This window comes from Echinops telfairi, unplaced genomic scaffold (assembly GCF_000313985.2).
Source record: "Echinops telfairi isolate 266 unplaced genomic scaffold, ASM31398v2 ScPeMD7_7473;HRSCAF=8511, whole genome shotgun sequence".
Lineage (NCBI taxonomy): Eukaryota > Metazoa > Chordata > Mammalia > Afrosoricida > Tenrecidae > Echinops > Echinops telfairi.
The window spans coordinates 727,395-740,936 of NW_022111377.1; positions in this window are offsets into that span (position 1 = coordinate 727,395).

A 13,542-nucleotide genomic window follows, 5' to 3' on the forward strand; every position below is an offset into this window, starting at 1 on the left:
GGTCTGTATCTGATTATGATTAAATAAACCTGGGGGGCAGAAGAAAGCAATTCCACCAACTAACCAAATGGAACATGTCGGAACAAGGATCGTCTCCACAGATCCATTCAGCAGCTCTCGGATTCATTGAGCTCCGCACCCACCAGCCTGCCTGTCTTCCTGATTCATTGTCCTGCTTCCTGTTCATCAGGCCCTGCAGCTGCAGGAATCGGGAACAACCTCAGGTGACATCTGGCTCAGGGACTTGAACCAGACTGGTCTTACCCACTTCTACAGCTGTGTGAGCCTCTTCTTGACATACAACTCTTTCTATAGACACACGTATACACTGCTTTTGCTTATCTGGAAAACCCAGCCGAACACAATTCCCTAAAAATATGTGTTGAAATCCTGTAAGAAAAACAGCTCCTTGCTCCGTGGATCATTCCCTCTCTGAAAAACAAGTTGTTTTCCTCATGAAACAAACCCTTGCCTACGAAAGAACAACAAGGAGAAAGAGAGGTCGCAGCCACAGCCACCTCTCTGCTGGATGAGACAGAGGGTTTCTCTGCCTTTGTCCCCGACTGTGGGAGAGATTTATGAGTGTTTTTCCATAGCGGTTATGGACTTGCTCAGGGTCTTGTTGATCGAGACCTCGAGTCATGGGGCCACCTGGACCCTTTCACAGGTGCATTGTAGGTTGGCTTGTTTTCTCCAAGCTTCAGTTGCTTCTCTCTGGAAGCCTGGTCCAAACCTGGGCTCCACAGTCCTGTCCTCACCTAGGGGCACACACAGACCTCTCTGCACCAACTCCCCAAACCCAAAACCCAAACCCATTGCCATCAACTCAATTATGCCCACTTTCAACGCAATCACACAACAAAGTGATCTGTGTGCTTGCGTGTTCGTGAGGGAAAGCAAAACAGGGAGAGGATGGGCAGAGGGAGGGCGAGAGAAGAAAGAAGACGGGTAGGAAAACAGAGCATGTAGACACAGCCTTCGGACAACTCGAGAAAATAAACTCCTGAGAGCAAACGCAGATGTAAAAACTAACAAAGCTGTTTGTTGTTGTTGTTGTTTAAAGGTAGAAGGAGGTTAACGCAAGTTCCACTGAATCAACTGTGAGATATGAGCCCTGGACGGGAAGTGGAGCAAGGATGGTAGTTCTGCTCCAGCCCAACAGAATTCCACTCGCCTGGCACCCCGTCCACTCTGCTCTCTGGCTTCCACCCTGCCACCCCGCCCACCCACCCCCTATGACTGGCACCAGTCTCCCAACTGCCAAACTCAATGGTTTCTCAGGGCTTGTCCAACTGGCCTTCTGTGTAAGTCACCCTGGTGCCCTTGGCCTCCTCCCTCCTCAACGCTCACCTTGATCTTCGTGCATCAGTCAAGCCCTGCTCCTGGCCACAGGGCCCTCTGCTCTCCATCCTCCCTAGTCCTCGAGTCTTCGTCCCCGCTCCTCCCTGCTTCTTAGCCTTGCCCGCTGCCCCTGGAAAATCTCAGTAGTCCACTATGGCCTCAATGTCCACTTAAACCAAGGGGTGACCCCCATCCCCACCCCAACCTTCCTTAGGCAACTCTTGTCTTCCTGCCTGCCGGTGAGCCTCTCTAGCTGAATTCTCTGACCAGTCTCTCATGCAAATCATCACACACACACAAAATCCCTTCATCTTCGTCTTATAATGTATTGCTGTCCTGATGCCAATCCATGTCTAGAACCCCGTCCAATTCCCTCCTCTCTCTTACCAAGCCTCCATGGCGTGGCTGGGGTTATATGATGGGCTGCTAACAGGGAGGTCAGCAATGTGAATGCCCCAGTTGCTCCCATGGAGAGTTACAATCTCAGAAACCCACAGGGGCAGTTCTAATCCGTCCGGTAGCGTTGCTCTGAGATTGCATCTACTAGGCGGCAGTGGCTTCTCCATCTCATTTCCATCCCAAAGTGCTGCACTCAGCTCTTCAGTGGATAAGACTCCGTGTCCCTCTGCATCGTCACAGTGGCATGCTGGCTCTGCACAGAGTGCCCCCTCTTTCTCCCTGTACTGTGTGACGCCCCCCCTGTTCTAAAGGAGCGCTGCCAGTGCAAACAGTTAAAAGCTCAGCTGCTAACCAAAAGGCTAGTGGTTCAAACCCACCCTACTGGCTTCCTGAGAGAAAGCACTGGTGATCTGCTATTGCAAAGATGCAAAATGTACCCCAAAGAATGCCCGGGGGGCAGCTCTGCTTTCCTCGGCTGTCGCTAGGAGTCGGAATGGACTCGGGGCACCTCACAGACACACAACATCCTAGTCTCTGTGCTCCCAGCAAGCCTACCTGCTACCGGAATTACTTTTCTAAAATGAAGTGTGATTGCGTTGTTACATTGCTTGAATCTTTCAGTGTGTCACCTGGATTATGTCTACCAGAAAGATCATGCTGACGGCCTGTCCGGTGCACACGGCCTTATTTGGAGAAAGCGTCTTTGAAGATATCGTCAGTTACGTGAACAGAGATTTGACCACAGCAGGGTAGGCCCTACAGAAGCCCTGGTGGCACCGTGATTACGAGCTAGGCTTCTAACTGCAACATCAGCGGTTCTAAACCACCCGCCGCTCTGTGAGAGAGACATGGAACGTTCTACTCCAGTAAAGAGTTCTAGTCTTGGGAACACATCAAGGCAGTTCTACCTGGAGAGTCGCTATGAGTCGGCATCAACTTGATGATGGTGAATTTTTTATTTTTGAGTTTAGGGTGGCCCCTGATCTAATTTGGGTAGTGTCCTCATACAAGAGGTGACAATACAGAGGGGAAAAGAGGAAGGGTGGAGGTGCATCTAGAAGCCAAGGAACACTGAAGCTACCAAGAAACTGGGGGGGGGGGAGCAAGCAAGCCCCCCACCCCCCCATGGTGCAGTCAGATGGAACCTGGCTCTCCCCGCCTGCAGGTCGATCGGGAACCTCTGCCTCCAGAGTGTGCGACAATGATTTCTCTTCTAATAAGACACCCCCCAAACCATCCATTGAAGACCCTCTATACAAACAGTTCTGCGCGGACACCTCGATACCCATCGCTTTGGTTCGCTTGGTAGGCCCACCCCCCAAAAGTGATGTGCTCTAACAACCGTCCACTCCATGCTGAGGAAAACAGTCTCGTCCCTTTCCGCCTTCAAAACACAGGGCTCCGAATGTCTATGCAAACCCATGAAGGAAGAACCTCAGAGGTTTCTCTTGAAGTCTAACAATGCTTGGAGTCTTTCCCCGTATGTTTTAAACCATGAACTTGGGTGAGTGGATGCCTACTGTTCAATCACCCTGAGACCACTGTCTGTCTTAACTGGTAAGAATGTGAAATTTGTTAAATAACAATCTATTTCTTCCCATAAGCCTTCATACAGGTTCAATAAGGAAAATTTGGTAGGAATAAGAAGCAGGCAGGTTTTCAGAGCGATGAAAGAACATGAGAAAGTACATAATCATGGGAGAAAGAATTCCAGGGTTTTGAAAATTGCCTTTCTTCAGGTTGTGACAAGGTGTTTATTTGAATTTTAAAGAAAACGATTATTCTATTAAAAGAACATACTGCATCTCCATCTAAATTAAAATCTAACAAATTACAGGAAAGGTCAAACAGTAGTTATTCTTGAAACACTAAATTTTTTCTGTACCTGAAGATAAGCCATGAGAATTACACAAGTTGCACCCTTTCCCTTTTTCTTCCACATTTCAAAGAGATTCAAGCCATCCGCTGGTAGCAGCTAACTCCAAGTCAGGCACCCTGCTGGACAACATCGTGTGAATGCTGAATTTCCAAAACTGAAGCGAAATGTCATGTTTTTTAAATTAACCGTCGACTTTGAAACAGCTACGTGTGCCCTTGACTTCATGACAATGACTCTAAAAGTAGGTTGTTGGGTCCTGCTGTGTCTAGGCATGTTTACAGAATAGTTTCTGGAGTTATGGTGAGAGACTAACCTGCATATTCTGACCCCAGGCAACCCCGCGTGTACTGGAGAATAATAATACTCCATAGGGCTTTCAACGGGCGGTCTTTCCAAATGAGAGCACCAGGCCTTTCCTCTGAGGTGCTTCTGGCTGGCCTTGAAATACCGACCGTTCTGTTAGCAGCAAGGCCGCCAGCCACTGCACCACCCAGGTCTGACAGAAGAGACATGTTATGATTCCCACCCCCAGAAAGCATGCACTCAGTCCTCCCTGAAGGAAATGATCAGAAGCCACCTGCCAGGAGGGCAAAGAACAGAAAGGGATCTAGGTTCGAAGAAGTGCTTTTTGTCCGGAGTGGCTGAAAAGGTAGAACATCCCTACAGGTGATAGATAGGTTTCAGATAGACACTCACCTTTCATTGAGCCATCCAGGACGTGGTTAGCTGCAAACCTGCATTTCTATACTGGGGCCAGGCCTCAGAGCTAAGCCAAGCCCAGGCAGGCGCTGGCTAAGCAACCTACCCGCTGCCGATGATTGCTATCAAAAGCAAAACCAAGAATCCATGAGTTCTGTTTTCCCAATTCCTAAGAACAACCATGCTAAAGTTTTGAAGAACAAATTCCAGAGAAGCCAGTGGCTACAAGTCCACTCTGACTCAAGGCGGCCCCAGGTGTAGAATAGAATGGTGATTCAGGGCCAAAGGCTGTCCCCCACCTTCCCGCCCGACCCCCCACCCGGGAGTCTGTAGGTGGACTTGCAGCTCCAGCCTCTCGGTGAGCCGCTTACTCCTTCTGTGGGTGGAGAAGCAAACCAGAGCCGCCGCCACCACCATCCCCCGATGGAAGGCAGGGATTCCATTGCCCTCCCATGGCCCCCCTGAAGGCCAGACCATCTAAGAAGAGCAGAGCACACACTGGCTATTCAAAGAGCTTGTAAGGTTTCAATAACTTCTTTTCACATACAAGAGCAACTTCGTCACAGAGAGGACCAAAGTGTAGTCCCATACAACGTATTATGATGGGCACATTGTAGGTGCTTCATAAATGTAAGTCAACCCAAACCTTAACAAGACTCCTCTGATTTTCAATAAGAATCAGGAATGTGAGAGCTGTCCTTCTGATCCATGATGGTGCACTAAACCAACCACTTGGTAAAATTATACTCAGCCCAAATTAGACCAAGAAATAATCAGATGGTGCTGGAATGATCTGCCCTATTAGCTGAGTCAGCTATTATTGGATCAGTCAGTGCCTTTTCTTACTTTTTAGTCATTCCGCATGCAAATCAGATTGATTGTGTTGTTAACTTTATTAACAGCATAACCTCTAGCCTCGTGCCACTCTTGCACAGTAGTGGACCTGGGATGACAGGCATTACTGCTAGGCTTCAAATGAACTCTCTCTTGACCCATGGGACGTCTGTACATATGTCCATCCACATTTTCAGCCTCTCTGGTTTCTCAGGGAGCTGCTCTCCCAGTTGTAACACATGCTACAGCCTGGCAGTGGCCTGTTGAACTATGTGAATCTACAAAAGAATGGGCCACACTCCACCCGTCCTACCACCAGAGTTGACTTGGGACATATGTGTCCCACATAATTGTATCACAATCCGTATCACCTCCCCGCAAAAATGTTCCCTCTTGATTTCAGCATGCCTTCTATCATCACAAATACACGGCATCAACGAGAAAGTCAAAGGCAAAAAGAATTAGGCGGTGAAAGGGTTAATTTTTTTTCTTTCTTCCCTTTTTTCCCCCCTTTAAAACCGCACTTACTCTCTTCACCAGCGTCAGTCCAGGACTGGGCGCTCTGTCGACAGTTCAAATCTACCAGTGGCTCCTTGGGAGAAAGACGAAGCTTCCCGCTCCTGTTAAGATACGCAGCCTTGTGTTCCTGTACAGAGTTAGCGCTTCGCAAACATACTATGAGTCAGAATCCACTCGGTAGCAGTCAAGTGATTTTTTTGTTTTGTTTTAGTTAATTGAGTGAAGAAATGGAGGTGGGGGAGACTGCAAAACGAAGAAGGAAAGAGGAGGAGAATCCGGTGACATTTGGCTTTAGAAAAGCCATGACAAAGGTGACTTTTAGATCTTAGGTTCTAGACCAAAATCAATCGCTAAAACCGGGTCCGGGGAATGGGACACCTGCCTGGAGACACTAACAAGAGTTGCACTGACCCAGAGAATCCAACTGGATAAGCAGAGCAGTGAAAACCCCCTCAGCTGGCTAAGGGACAATCCAACGACCACGACGGCACCTTTAAAGGGGACTTTAACACTTTCTGGTAGACGTCGTTACTAATTCACAGAGCAGTCCTTGGGTGGCACAAACAGCCAAGTGCTTGACTGCGAAGTGAGAAGTTGGTGGTTCTAACTCACCCAGAGGCAGATTGAAAGAAAGGGCTCGGTGACCCCCATTCAAAGAACATAGCTGCGGCAAAGCCTGAGGCACCCAGTCCTGCACAGCACGCCTGGGATCGCTGTGAGTGGGAATTGACTCGATCAATTCACACAGCACTAATGACAGTTTTGTCATGAGGGAAACCAGGCCCATTCTCACATATGAGAGTCCTGCCAAGCCTGCATAGCAAGAAGAGAAGGCTTGCTTTCCCACACTTCAAGAGTAAATATGTATGCGTGGTTTCCAAGAGTATCCAATTTAGATACAACATCTATTCATTAAATGATGTCTTCAAAAACCCTGTACTTCACAATTAACAGGCAAGCCAGATGTTAGTTTGTGTTAACTGCTTGAATTGAAAGCATTAAAATTCCATTTCTTAAAACAAATCATGTATAGTTCAAGCTCCTATTAATTTGGGCCAGTGCCTTGCCAACCCCATTCAAAGGAGAGGCAGATCAGAGAGACTTGCTCCAACTGGCTGTTCTATTTCACTGACAACTTTCAGTCTCCCTTTTCGACTGGTAACTTCCACAAGGACAGGCCACTTTCCATAATAACTTCAAGCGCCATGTCGAAACGCTCTTAAATATTCATACAACTAGCCTTATTTTTGCCCAGATCAATTCTCATTCTGAGCACATCCCTCCGTCTGAAACCGCGGAAGCAGGTTTGGATTATGACAATGTTTGTCGCAAGGGAAGGTATCAAAATGCTGTCACAGCCACTGCCTGCGACAATTTTGGTTCCTTGCGTTTTCTAAGTGGCTCTAAATCCTTACTGGTAATAGCTTCACTGATCCAAATGCAGAGGACAAATGGATTCCAAGTGAATGCATGCTGCCAGACTTTACAGGAAACGCTTCATTTAATCGTTCCACTTCTTCCCCTCCACTTCCCTGACAGCTGCCCACAGTGTCTATCTGCTCTGCCCAAGTTACTTGCTAAAGGTTGAAAACAGTGAGTTAGTGATTTTTTTTCTTTAGCACACCAACAGACAGCATGACTGCAAGCCAGTTTCTTTGGGGCATTTGTTGTTGTTATTGTTGTGTAGGTAATGTCAGACTAGAAGATTCGGTTCTTTGGGGATTACAAAGTCATCGTTCAAAAGGCTGGTCTTGGAGACGGTCAGAGAGACTTACTTTTCACCCATTTTACCACGGACATAGATCCTTTAAAATCAAGTAATAAGTTGGAGGAATTGAGAGGGAATGAAAACCGCTGCCCAGTTATGCAGCAATTAAGGCCTTTACGATACAGTTTCTATCACTCATCGACAAGTTCATCAGACTGCGGTGACCTACATATTCCTCTTGTGCTGGAAGACACACAGGTGGTATTCAAAACCCCACCCAGGTCACCCAAGGGTTCTCTTAGAGCAGCAGTTATCGACCTTTGAGTCGCAACCCCTTTAGGGGTCAAACAACCCTTTCACAGGGGTCTCCCGATTCAAAACAGTAGCAAAATTACAGTTATGAAGTAGCAACAAAAATCACTTTATAGTTGGGGGGGTCACCACCAGCTGAGGAACTGTATCAAAGGGTCGTGGCGTTAGAAAGGTTGAGAACCACTGCCCTAGAGCTTCCAGACTAAAACAGATCAGGAAGAGAAGCCTGATCATCTACCCTGGAAAATTAGCCAACAAGCCCTTTAGAAATCACAACAGAACATTGCCCGATATCGGGCTGGAGGATGAGACCTTGAGGTTGGAAGGCCCAGTGGACGGGAGCAGCCAGTGATCACGAAGATGGCACAGGGCGGGGCCCAGTTTCCTCTCCCGTGAGGGGCGTTGAGGTCACCATGAGCCGTGTCAACGCAAAGGTCACTAACACCACCACTAGGCATTTCAGTTGGGTCAACTCACTACCTACCCTCCACCGATGGCCTTCCCTAACAGTCCTATGACGTCACTCAGAGCACCCCGGAAGAAGTGCTAGTGGGTGACTGGTTGGGCAGCTAACCGCAAGGACAGAGGTCTAAACCCACCAGCCACTCTGACGAAGAAAAATGAGGCTGTCTGCCCCCATAGAGGTTTAGGGCTACAGAAATCCAAAGGGGCGATTCTACTTTTTCCTGTAGGGTCGCTGTGCATCAGAACGGACTCAGTGGCAGTGACTGGGTTCACCCTTTGTGGTGTAGGGATCGGGTCAGTACGAACTGCTTGTTCTGTCCTTCTAATCTGGGCTCAGGCATCTTCACAGATGAGGAAATGCAAGTGCTTTGAATAAAAGAATGGTCTTCATAGAAACCATTCACAAACAGCACTAGAGGACATTAAGAGCCTCATTCATGGAGAAGAGCAATTTTTCAATGGCCCTTGAAGGATAAGGATGTTCCACCAGAGGGAAATGAAGGGGAAGATAGAGGGAAGTTATGAAAGGCAAGGCAATAAAAGTAGAATAGGGTCCCAGGCAGGGGCCCTGCCTATATCAGGCAGGTAGTACATGGGAGAAAGTATGAGAGAGAGATGAATCTCTCTTAGCACAAGGCTAAGAGTGTCATTTGTAATACCTCGTCTATGCTCACAGCACAGTAGACTTTTATAGTGGATAATAGTTGTTGCAGTCATTCGGTGCCATTGAGTAGATGTCAACCCAAAGGAATGCCACGCAACACAGTAGAGATGACCCATGGGGCTCCCTGGGCTGTCATTCTACTGGAGTGGATCACCCGGGCTTGCTACTGTGGAGCCATTGGATGGGCGTGACCAGCCAGCCTTCCAGTTAGCAGCTGCATACCTAACCATTGTACCATCAGGGACCCTAGGAGGGAGAACAATAGCCCCCAAAGATGTCCATCCTGAAACCCACAGAAGAACCCGAAAACATGTTATCTTACATGGTGAAGTGGATTTTGTAGCTGTGACCAGGTTGAGGGCTCTGAGGGGGGAGGCTGTCCTGGATAACCCGGGTGGGCCCGTTGTCATCACAAAGGTCCTTAGAAGGGGAGGCAGGTGGGGGTGAGAGGAGTCTGAGGAGAGAGGATGACAGAAGCAGAGCCCACAGTGTTGCCATTGCTGGCAGGGGCCAGGAGTCAGGGGGTCCAGGCACCTCTCAAAGCTCACAAAGTCAGAGAATGTGGTCTCCCGAGAGCTTCCAGAAGGAACAGGGTCCTGCCAACACCTTTCTTTTAGGCCTAAGGGCCCCAATTTTAACGTCTCATCAGAAGACAATAAAGGCTTTACGCCTCTATTTGTTTATGGTGGTTTGGTATAGTGACAACAGAAAATCCATGCAAAGCTATATTATTATTATTTATTCCTATTTCACAGATGAAACTGGTTCAGGGCTACCTTGTAGATACTCCGGGTTCAGTCCCAGACCTACCTCCGTAAAGCGAGCATCACAACAAGGTGAGTGACGTGGAATGTTTCATTTCCCACTGCCTGGGAGTTAAACTGACACTACTCAGCATGCAACAGTGTTACAGAAACGCTTGAATCATTGTGACAATGTGACAGGGCACCTGATGGTAAACACAATGGCGCCCATCGGCTTGTAAAACAGAGGGCTGTCACACACCTTCCATTTGTTTTTAAAAACACACTCACTTGCTATCTGCAGAGCATACTAATAATAATCCAAGCACAGTGACGCAAACCCCAAGACCCTCCCTGAGCCAAGCCACTCCTCGGCGACAGAGTGATGCCTTCGCAGAATCCCACAGTGGCGGTGCGACCCTGTCTTATCACATAGGATCGCTGTGAGTCAGAATTGACCCCACTGCAATAAGTTTGGTTTATCGGGTCAGAGCCTCGGAGCTGGAGCTGCGAGGCGTCAGTCCCAGGTTTGACGGGTCGATGGAACACCTCCACTGGAAAGGAAGCGGGGGACCACTGTGGGCGTGTTGACCATCAGATCTGGGTTTCTCCGTGGGGAGCAGCTGGTGGGTTTGAACTGTGGACCTTTGGGTTGGCAGCGGAGTGATTCACCACTGTGCCACTGGGGCTTCTAGCCCATCCACAGAGCCACTTTGGGGGTTAGGGTACATTATCTGCGGACATCCTCTCCACAACCACAGGTGTTTCCTGGGAGCCTGCCACCTGATGCCATGAGCGCCCGCCCAGCAAGCACGTCCTGAATGAAACTGGAAACCAGCCATGGCTTAAAGTGAGTTAGCGCCGGCCTGGTGAAGATTAACTGCGCTGACGGATGACCGACACGGAGAAGGAGACCAAGCCGAGGGACAGCTGTGGCGGCTGGCATCCCTGGAGGGTGTGCACGTTGCCTGGTTTCCAAGAAGAGGTGCTGAGGGTATGTGGCCATCCCCCCTGGTCCTGCTGGTGCCTTGGTGTGCAGGTCACACCGCGTGAGATGGCAGGGGACACACAGCCCAGCAGGTGACGCCACATGGGCATGCTGAGCGCTCAGACGCGCCAGGCCCGGCCCTGGGGGACCCACTTCTCCTAGTGTTCGTTGTTTATTTTGTGCCACTTTGACTCTTGTTAGTGGCCTGTCCTCACTAACCCAAAGAAATCTGAAAAGGGTCTTTGCTTTGACCAAGAGAAAAGGGCAAAAAGCAGAACGCGCAGCAAGTGGTGCTCAAGGGCTCGCTACGCTCCCACAGGACCACGCTCTGCACGCATTCTTTCTCCCCGCTAGCTCTCCTGACCGGGACAGCACGGGGGTGCTGGTTTAGATTTTACGTGCTATGTAGTATGATGTGGCAGGTTCTTTTTTGTAGCTGGGAATGCTGAGAAAGTTCCCCACATAAACGCCTGGCTTCTTTGCTGTACGGCATCTCAGTTTGTGGACGGCTTCAGGGAAACACCTGCTTTCTCCAGGGCGGGAAACCTGGACGGAGGTCCCCAGAGCAAGGTTTCTGGAGCTCATGTGTCCATGTGAAAAGAGGCTGACAAAATACATGTATGCTAGGTGCTGGTGACAAATCAGGGTAAAACAAAGTAGTATGTACACTTGGCCAAAAATTTAAATGGAGAATTCCCATCTGTCCTGGCAATTCCTCTGCTGGGGGTCCACAAGAGGACTGGAAGAGAGGAACACAAAACGGATACGTGTACCCCAAGGTTTATCTCAGCTTTGTGCACCATCACAAGAGTGTGACTACAACCCAGGATGCCACCAAGCGCTAATGACAAGGTGATGGGTGCACACAACAGACTGGCATGCAGTCAAAAATGGCAGCGTTTCCCAACATCATCCTAAGTTAAGGACCCAAAAGGACAAGCATCATGATCCCACCTCCATGAAATGCCTCAGATGGGCACATCAACGGAGGCAGAAAAGGGAGCCACACTTGGCAGGGCCTGGGGGCCAGGAGGGAGGTGGGGCTAGTGCTTTTGGGTAGGGAGCGTCTGTGTTGGGTGATGAGGAAAACATTTGGGGAATAGATGGTGGTACGGGTTACAGAACATGGGAAATGGAGCCAGTGACACTGAACTGTGTGGTCAAAATGGACAAGGTTCCGGCATGTACACCTGAGCACAAACTGGGTTTGATATTCGGGGCCCTGGAGTCGGCTCCCACCCATCATGACCTGAGGCTCAACAGAACGCAGCTCCGTGCCGCTCCGCCCGCGCCATCCTCATCACTGCTCTGTTGGACCCCACGGTGGCAGCCACAGTGTCGATCCATCTCCTCAAGGGTCTTCCTCTTTTTTATTTAATTTTATTGGGGGCTGTAACCGCTCTTATCACAATCCATACATCCATTGTGTCAAGCACATCTGTACATATGTTGCCATCATCGATTTCAAAACACATTCTTTCTACTTGAGCCCTTGGTATCAGTTCCTCATTTTTCCCTCCCTCCCCCATGAGCCCTTGATAATTTATAAATTAATCGCGTGTACAGTCATACAGAAGGGACTGGAGAAGACCTGCTCGTGGATTGGATGCAACCAGAAAGAGAGCCACGAGCTTACGATGACACAAGACCCCGAGGCTGGTACAGGCACCTCTGTGCCAAAGGACAGCGGGCGACCAGATGCCTGGCACTGTGTGAAGCAGCATGCAGGACTGATCGGAGACGCCCCGCATAGCGCCAGAGCTTGGGGTGGGGGTGGAGGGGGGGATCACACCAGAGCTGGTCCGTCTTATTCTGAGACGGGAATCCACTAGTTGTACGATGCCTTTTTAAAAAATTCCATGTGTGAGCTCATTTTAAAATGCCCATAACATCAAGCCCAATATTGGCTTCACAAGTGCCCTATTTCTAGCTAAATTAATCCGTCATTCTTAGGCTCCCTAACAAAAGGAGAATTGATACTGATGTAGTCACAGTTACTCATTGACCTGCGACAGGTTGATAGTACAATCACATGGAGGTTAGGAGGCTCCTGGGCTAGCTCCACTTTGTCTCTGTTCTGCAGCTTGCAAGAAGGAGAGGATGCTCCACACCTCCTCCTTCAGAAGGCAGCTGCCTCTGGAGCCATGGGGCAGGACAGCTCCACCCCAGGGTCCCCCCCCACCCCCCATGGCGACGCCACGGCCCACATGCTGCTGCAGCCCTGGCCGCCTAGGAATAATAATGCTCTCCTGCCTCTAACCATTAATCTACCAGACACCTAGCAGCTGGTCTGCACCTCCCTGGTCCCTTCCCCCCCTCCTCTCAGCAAGTCATTTCATACACCAGCAGAAGATGAGGATGCACATATCTCCAAACCACACACACATACACACACGCATGTCATACTCACACAACTTACTTTTTCCCCCTTTGCCGCACATTTTCAAGTTTAGAAAAGCATGCATGCAAATAACAGGATACACACGTGGTTTTCACCAGGTATACAGTAGGCTTCACCAGCAGCAGCAGCACCAGTGCCCTCTGTCTAGTCACAGCTCCCTCCCAACCCCAGCAGGAACCAGCCTCAGGGAGGACTGGATTTCCGAGCAAAGGCAAGCAGCTGCCAGGTTCTAGCACCCTTCAGCTCCATCATCTTTCCTGAGTGTCAACATCAGGGGTCATAACCGTCTTCTCTCTTGGCTCTATGTTTGTGTGAAAGGCAGATGCCAACCAACATAAGCTAAACCAAGCAGGTCTCCTCTCTCTGAGCCATCAGGCAGGGTGGTGCCGTGGGTTAGGAATCGGAGAATCGGACTGCTAACTGCAAGGCAAGAGGTTCAAACTCCGGCCTGCTCCCATGATGCTAGACGGTCTCAGGGACTCTGTATTGAGTCCGAATTGACTCGATGGCAGTGGGTTTGGTTTGATCTCTCTCTCTCTCCAAGAGCCTCTCGTGGTTGAGCATAAGAGACGAAAGGCTACATTTTTTAA